The sequence below is a fragment of the Littorina saxatilis genome, linkage group LG8 (genome assembly GCF_037325665.1).
Source record: "Littorina saxatilis isolate snail1 linkage group LG8, US_GU_Lsax_2.0, whole genome shotgun sequence".
In the NCBI taxonomy this organism is placed as follows: Eukaryota; Metazoa; Mollusca; class Gastropoda; order Littorinimorpha; family Littorinidae; genus Littorina; species Littorina saxatilis.
Genome location: NC_090252.1, coordinates 32112377 through 32121737, shown reverse-complemented (window position 1 = coordinate 32121737; position 9361 = coordinate 32112377).

Genomic DNA, 9361 nt, shown 5'->3' with positions numbered 1-9361 from the left:
ACATTCCAACAAGGAATTTTGAAAGCAGGCAGCACACTAGAGGTAATGGAAGAGGTGGGGGGAGGGGTTAAGAAATAGATCTAGAAAGAACTCTTCACAGACAGCCTACTGGAGAATCAAACCCTTTCGGAGCCGATTGCAACACTGAACAAGAATAACCCGAGGAGAGTTCTACAACCTCAAAGGATTGAGAAGTCACCAAAGTGCATTTAAGGGCATTCTCATAGAGTGCTGAACCTGAAAAGGTCCGTTTTTGTTTAGCCAAGACTGCTACCGGTTTCGAGCTGAGAAGCTCTCATCAGGCATGCAGTCTCTTTGCATAAAACTGCTTTTAAAATTCCTTGTTGGAATGTAGGCGGTGGAGACACACACAGAGTAAAGGATGATCTCCCTTGCTCATGACGTAATTTCTATGCATTCTCGCTCTTGATGTCATTCTATATATAGATAGATAGATATATGTATAGGTTACAACACGAGTGGTTTTTTATATGGCTTGTATTTCAGTCAAGACCCAGTAGTGGGGCTCCTATGTTGCAGAATCACTCAACAATTAATCACATCTTGTGACAAACATCATACTTCGTGATATTGTTCCTTATGATGTTTTAAATGATTTCAGATACAGAGCCACTTCAGAAATTGATTTTTGTGTTTATAATAATGAATAAAAGGCTGCACCTACAGCAGACGATTTTCATACCAAAAGCCATCAGCAGTAAATATTTCCAACTCAGCAAATGTAAACTTCAATTATTAACAATGCACCAGAAGTTGTCTGGTGATAATATATACATGAAATAAATATTTTCATGGGTACTTTTGTGTTCTGTCATTTAGTTTTATATTTTTTTTTAGAAAAGTATATATCCGCAGCTAGAAAATTCAAGATGGCGGCCTCCGTACCAATGCGTGTTTTGATTGAGCGAAAACAACGTTTGTGAGGGTAAGTTTTTAAGATTACCCTTTCATTCACCAATTTCACGTCATTATAATCTTTATTTGTCCCCTCGGGTCTGTTTTTGATCGGCTGAAGCGCTGAAATGCTGCACACTTTCAAATCTTGCTGAAACTGGATTGTGATAGATCTAGATCTATCTGTTGATTGAATGAAAGGAAACCATGCTCGCCATCCACATGATTTTGGACAAGTTAAAAGAACTCTGAATAAAAGGCAAGGAGACAGAGATTGTTCAAGGCATGATAATTAGTCCTGCCTATTATAAAGGACTTGACTTCCATAAGTTTCTAAAACAAGAAGAGCAAACGCTCGATCGAGTCACTTTCGCAGTTCTGAATATTATATGAGGCATCAGATGGACAGGAAGAAATTGCTATTCACAACACAATGAGTCACGTTCACATAAAATTTGAGCCCGGTCACTTTTATAGTTTCCGAGAAAAGCCCAACGTTAAGTTGTGTGTTGCCGAACAGAAAAGGCTAGTTATCTCCCTTGTTTTTCTGATAACGTTCGTAAAAGGCTACAGATGTAAATACTTTGATGTAAAGAATAATCCTACAAAGTTTCAATCACATCCGATGAACTTTGTCAAAGATATAAAATGTCTAATTTTTCCTTTGACGCTGACCTGTGACCTTGAAAAAGGTCAAAGGTCAACGAAACCATCGTTAAAGTGTAGAGGTCATTGGAGGTCACGACTAAACAAAATATGAGCCCGATCGCTTTGATAGTTTCCGAGAAAAGATATAAAATGTCTAATTTTTCCTTTGACGCTGACCTGTGACCTTGAAAAAGGTCAAAGGTCAACGAAACCATCGTTAAAGTGTAGAGATCATTGGAGGTCACGACTAAACAAAATATGAGCCCGATCGCTTTGATAGTTTCCGAGAAAAGTCCAACGTTAAGGTGGTGTCTACGGACGGCCGGCCGGCCGGACAGACTAACACTGACCGATTACATAGAGTCACTTTTTCTCAAGTGACTCAAAAAACTGAGGGGGGAGGGGGAGTGACTTAGAGTGAGTAGGCCACAGTGACAATGACATGTACTAACTAGTAGGAGGGCCAGCTTGGGGGGGGGGGGGGGGGGGAACCATTCCCCATGTCTCTACGGTCTTGTGATCAAACTTTCAAAGATGATAGCTAAAAGACAAAAGTATGCAATAAGCTTATGTGCTAATGAAATGAGAAATGAGTGGTTTTGAAAAAAGTGGTACCTCTCTCTGAGTCTGAGTCTCAACACTGTTACGATTTTGGTGTGTTACTTTTTTCTCAACCTTTTACTTAATTTAGGTTGACCGTGCATTGATGTGCATTTTATTTTAACAGAATATACAACTGAGGGTTACACCACATGCGGGTTCCTGAGAACAAGAGTGCTGCGTGAATACATTATGAGCAATTCTGCCGGTGCCACACAAACGAGCTGATTTCACCATTACTATCAAGGTTGGTACCTAATACCTCCAGAGTAGCTGAACAGTTTGCATCTTTTTTTTGATAATTAACAAGTATGCACACATATGCGTAAGCTACCTCTGTGAATTTGGTGGGTTTACCATACCCTCACAAGGGTCAACATTCTGTAAGCGACTGTTAGAATTCTAATGAATGTAGCGGCCAGCAAGATTTAAGAATCAGTTGGGTAACTGGAAACAGTTTTTTTGTATTGACCTTAAATAGTAAGAATTATACAAATAGTTAAAATACAATTTTTGCATTTTATCTTTTGTGTGAAGACTTTGGCTAACTCTCTGAGATAGTAAACATAACATTATTCAAATAAAATTGTCACTTTTCAGCTTTTGTATGAAGGGTACCCCAGGTGGATTTCCTACACCATGGATTTAGAGGAGGCCAGACATCTAAGACGGTCTGCTTCTCATCCCAGCTGATTTCAGTTTTCTGCTTATGAAGTGTGCATCGCTATGGAAAAGGATTCAGCCATTTTTTGCTCACCACATTGCCAAAGCCATTGGCCCCGAGAAGTCACCCTGCCTGCCCATGTTTCACAGTTTTACAGACTGTGATACTGTGTTGTTCTTCGGTGGTATTGGGGGCTTGACAAGTATGGCATGCATTAGTAGACATCACACAATCTTTCCTCAGGTTGTCTGCTCTTCTTTGAGAGCTAAGTACTACTGACAGGTCAGTTCAAGAGCATTTTGTGGTACTTCTGCAGGACAAAACCAAACTTCCTGGGTGTGAACAGTGCTAGAAGGTACCTCTTCAGTCAAAAGCGCTGCCAAATTCCCCAAAACACCCTTACAAGTAACGTGCAGGACATGAGTTTGAGAAGAGCAATCTACCAATTAGACTACGTCAGTAAATATACAATCAGGCAAACAACCCAACACCAATTGTGGGGCTGGCAGTCCAAGGCTGGAAAGTGGGAGTTATTTTGGACGAGCCTTCAAGAGGTATCCAGCATGTGCCGAGAACGCATGAAGTGTGGAAGTGCTGTACAACAAAACGCTGCAAATGCTGCAAAGAAGGACTGAAGAGCTCTGCTCTCTGCAGCTGTGCTTGCATGCCTGTGAAAATCAGCAAATTAAACTGTGTAAAAATATTATTGCACCCATTTTCGTACCCCAACTCAAACATTCATTCCCGTATCATTTTATTCAAACTTTTTATGCCAGTAAAGGCTCTCACAAATGGCACATCTTTCAGATAAAAGAAGATTTAGTTACAGGGGTCACATGACCGCCGCCAAATAAGGGTACCCTTAACGTGGCAAAGGGGATGTGATCACAACTTTAGGTACCGATTAAAAAGTCCAAAAAAATTCATGAGGCACAACATCTATCCAGAACAGGATGAATACTTTTTAGTGTTATGTCATTATTATACCTTTCATTTTTATCAATTTGATTTTTGGGGTACCCTTATTTAGGCGGCGGTCACATAACCCATGTAAATTCAATCTTTTATATTAAAAGAGTTCCAGATAGCCACGTTGTGTGCCCTTAATAGCATAGACAAATGGAATACAATGGCACAGGAATAAATGTTTTCGTTTTGGTACGAACATTTGTGCGATAGTTTTTTGTTGGCACAGGTTAGGTAAGCCAACGATTCTTCAACCCTGCCACCCACGCCGTCCAACCAATCGCTGCACCATTGATCATGTATACATGTATTGTTATGTTTTAACAATTGTTTCTGTTAGTTTCTATTGCAAGAGAATGACTTGTAGCATCAAATACACCTGAATACCTTTTTCACAGACGGTCATTTTGATTTTCTTTTTTAAACTACTGATTTTTAAATTGTTCTCGGTTCATCTGTGTCAGGTTTTGTTAAGCACATAAAACCATACATTTATACCAAATTTGGAGTTTGTCACATGAAATGAAATATGCCTAACATACCCAACCGTTTTTACTGGCGGCCATTTTGAATTTTGTTATAAAAACTACCGATTTTTTAATTTTTCGCGGTGGCTCTGTATCAGGTTTTGTTAAGCACATAAAACTGTACATGTATGCCAAATTTGGTGTTTGTCACAAGAAATGATTGATTTTGCAACATAGGAGCTCCACTACAGCGGATGAATATCATAGGGATCCACGAGCCTCTGGCGAGTGGATCCCAATGATATTCCCGCTGGGTCTTGACTGAAATACAAGCCATATAAAAAACACACGAGTGTTGTAAGCTGTATATCCCATGCCTACACCAAAGACAACGTGGACCAAAACAAAGCACTGTAGTTGTCTGTGGTGTGTAAAATAGGTGAGCCAGCGAGGTGTGTTCCTCTTCACTACCCCATGCTAAAGCCACGTCGCCGAAGAAATAAAGTGCAAACAAGTGCATCCGTAAATGTGTGTTAAATCTACATTCAAACCACTGTTCGATTTGCTTTTGAATGCATTTTAGTTTCAAGATAGAAAAGAAAGCACACGCAATGAAAGTTTTCATTGAATCAAAGACAGTTTCGATTTAGGTTCTGAGTCCGTCCAAGGTCACAGTGCCTGGCTGCGATTGCCAAAACCGGTTTGGTTAACTCGGATCCCAATTCTAGTTTTATTTTTGTGTTGGAGTGTAGAATTACGAAAATAAACTAACTTTTTACTGAATAACCTTCTTTAGATTTAACCAGTAATTTCATGTACGTGAAATATATCTCTGAGTTAATTTGTTTGATCGTGCTTGCTAACGTTAATCAACCCGTACTGGTAGCGTCAATTCTGTCTACAACGATGTAATGGCCGCTCCTTGAAACTGCGTGTTGAATACCGTTTGGACTGGTTTTACTCCATCAGGAAGAAATACACGTTTGCTGAGCTCTTGGATACTTTCATATAACCATGATCTTACGTCAGTGTAAACCAAAACGGTTGGACATGCTCGAAAAATGGATGAAACAGCCTGTGCTGGATAACGAAGCGAACCGGCCAGCGAAAAAGGTACACTCGTAACACTAGCGAGATTTAAGAAACAGCACGTTTCGTTTTGCAGCTCGTTTCGTTTGGTGAATGAGTCACCCCGCGAAAGGGAACGTGAAACGAGACGGCATAGGCCGCAGACAAGATTTAGATGTATTCACGTTTCGTTTCGGAATGAAGGAAGGGCGATAAATCATCAACATAAAAAGGAGGGTCAGAAAACGGCGGGCATACGCAAATAAAAGGCGAGTCATGCGCAAATGAAAGGCCGGGCATGGCAGGATATGATCCGCTGGCTAAGCATGGCATAATTTCAACTCCACGAGTCAATAAAGGATTGACATACTCGCATTGCACACACAAGAGCTTCACATTTTTCAATTCATGCACCTGCTCATCATCAATTGTATTTCACAAAAATTAGATCATTCATGTTGAATTCCAAGATTTACTCATTCGAACTCATTATTTTTTTTATCCATTTCACGCATCTCAATTTTTACAACTGGTAACAGCCTATGGCAAAGAGCTCTACCGAACCATGTAGGCAATTATACCCTGAGTATTCCCCATTCTCAGAAAACGGCCCTGTGCACACGCCTGTGCCGATTTAGAAGCCTTTCCCCAACTAGGGGTTGTTTTGTACTTGTCACGTCTGTCCTCGATCAGAATGGGAAAAAAACCCCTAGGAGGTGGTCCAGAATCGGGCATACTTTGATTATTTTCAGTCCAAATAAATCACACAGACTTTGTTTATACAAAATCACATACGAAGCCAGAATAAAAATTCGATGCGATGACCTACTTCTGCTTCGCCATTTGCTTTCTCACCATGAAGTTGGATAAATGTACCAGGATCAGCACCCTTCAAAATATTTCAGTTCACAACAGTTGTCTACCTCCAATGAACACATTCTCAGCGCTGAAAGACTGTGAAAGGGTTGATGAATCTAGCAATGCATAAAATGGCCAACAAATAAAACTGTTAGTGTGCAAAAATACTCACAAAAGTTGACGAAATATTGTTCGTTTTTTGGGGGTGGAAAACGTGACTGCGTTTTGACGTTCCACGTTCCGTTTCAGTTGACCTTCACCTTTCCAGCGAGAGACCCCCGAAATGATGACGTTTACCACAACTTCAAAACGAAACGTCCCGACGTTTCGTTTTTTAAATCTCCCTACTGACGCAATGCATCTTTGCTTGTTGAACACACAGAGAGACACGAACACACACAGACACCCACCCGTACGCACACACACACGCGCGTGCGCGCGAGTGAATTGCTTAGGTGGGATGTCAAATTAAAAAGATCTGAAACAACTTATTTGATTCTGAGCATACATCATGTGTTTACATTTTTAACTTTGCAGAAGTTAGTCTCAGTGTTCTGGCTGCAGATGTAAAGTCTGATCAAGCTAATCCGGTCAAGCGGTTCTTCCCCTTTGCCTTTGGGTAACACCGACAGTGCCCGTGCCATTGAACGCTCAGAAATAACTTGCACACACACACACACACCTTTTAGGAGGTTGGGGAATCTGTGTTGAATAATGGTAAGCTTACTCTGTCTGCTGTTGATTGTAGCTGTGGAGCTTGCTTGTGTGGAAAAGATATTGATGCTGTATAGTTGGATAGTGTGCCTTTCAAAGAAAAAAAGGAATGGAAGTGCTTGCTGCAGACTTCTTGAGTTTTGCACTGAGGTTGTTGCACTAGTACTGAGATGGGTGAATCATGATTGAATGTTAGAACCATGTTGTTTGTTTACATGGTTCAATCATTGTTTAATTGAGTGTCTCTGAATTTACCGAAGGTTGCAATGTAGATTTAGAATAAGTGCTGTTGACATTTGTATGAGTGCGTTTTAACTGCAGACGCTGCTCGCTACACAAGGAAAGCTTATTTACCTTGTAATTGTACTGGTTTTGTCTGTCGATCATCGTGCTTCTGTTCAAACTGAACTTTGTGTGTCGCCGGTAAGGTTAGATGAAACTGTGCTTGGAATATCAGTTGATTCTTCGCTTTTGTCCTGCACCCAAAGTGTAAAGATAAACGCTTTGTTTACTGAATCAACATTCACATGTTGTGTTGTCTTTTGTTTAGCCATGTGAGCAATGCTCTTCATCAATCCACTGAAACATGTTCGGTGAAGGGTCAAGGGTAGGCAGAAGTATAGTTCCTCGGCCAAACCGGAATCGGTACTATGATATATTTTTTTGAGCCCATTATGTATTTATTGAAGCCGAAAAATACAACATATATACCCATAGTTGCATTACAGAGACAAAGAAGGGAGGTCATGGGATATATATATATATATATATATGTCGTATCCATTCTGTACAATTTGCGCATTATGTACAATGAGCAGCATATCGTGCTCATTGTATACAATGAGCAACAAGTTTTGCTCATTGTATACAATGAGCAAAACTGTTGCCCATTGTATACAATGAGCAAGACCATAAAGTTGCACATTGTATACAATGTGCACCGAGTGAGCAAGATTGTTGAATGACGTTCAAGCTACACTGATATATGAATCATAGTGAATGGTAAAGTGTTCAAATAACGATGTTTGTTATGTTTAAGCATTGTTTTAATTCTCATTTCGCTAAAACTAAACAGTGTATTAAGAATTTAATTATTGTAAATTAAAGGGGCAGAAAACAGCTAAAAACAACTTTGTTTTAAAAAATTCTTTGATGCATAGGAACCACTTTAGTGAAACCGCACATCGATAGCGCTGTTAGTTTGGCTGGAAATAACATTTAACTTTGTAGTAGAAGTAGAATGACGTCATATTTTTTATTTTAAAACGGCCGTAACTCGCTTCAAATTTGACCAATATGCATGCGGTTTTTTTTTTGCTTTCGGCGTTTTGAACTGGCGTGCATGTGATAAGAAAAAGAATGGAACGAAAAATCCAAAACAATTTTTTCAAAAAAATATTCAAAATCTTTTCTTTTTTTTAAATATATTTTTTGTTACATTTACCTAGAGTAAAGAGTAAAGAGTAAAGAGTAAGCAATCTCTTTTTGGCCCGAAATCATGAAACGACAGCAACCTGTTGACTGCCCCTTTAATTAAACAATAAAAACAAATACAACAATTAATGTTGTTTCAACACACGCACACACACATAACATTCGTTCATAATAACGCTCACATTGTCATGTCATGCTAAAAGTAAGAGATAGAAACAACAACGTCAGCTAATGAGAGCGTCGTTTTCACCGCCTTTCACACTTTTTCTATTTGTGAGTAAAGGGTTCAAATCAGTGTAGCTTGAACGCCATTCAACAATCTTGCTCACTCGGTGCACATTGTATACAATGTGCAACTTTATGGTCTTGCTCATTGTATACAATGGGCAACAGTTTTGCTCATTGTATACAATGAGCAAAACTTGTTGCTCATTGTATACAATGTGCAAGATATGCTGCTCATTGTACATAATGCGCAAATTGTACAGAATGGATACGACATATATATATATATAAAACATCAGAAATTGTGAAAGAAACAATTGAAAGTCAGCAGAGACTTTCTTCCGAGATTTGTTAAAATCTCTTAGCAGAGAAAGAGAGAGAAATAAGTATCCCTTCACAGACAGCCTATTGGGAGCATCAGACCCTCCTCAAGGGGGACCGAGATTTACAGAGCAAAGTCCCTTTGTGGGGGACGTATCGCAAGGTAATCTAGTCCTGAGGAGGACCATTGTATTTGTACCTAGACCAGACACGTGTTTCGACACTATTGTGTCTCATCAGTGGTCAGGTGGTACTGATGGCGAGAGTTGTCAACCCATGGTATCCAACTAAGAAGCAAACCATTCTCTGAATGGTAGCTTCTGTTGGCATGGGAGACTACCCTCATCTGACAACCCCAAGAGGATATCTGTGAAGGGAAACACTTTGATTAAAGGCCAAAGTGTAGAATTGATATTTATTAAGAAAGAATTTAGAAATTTAGACAAGTTTTAACCAAGAAATTAGGTTAAAACAAGGGAAA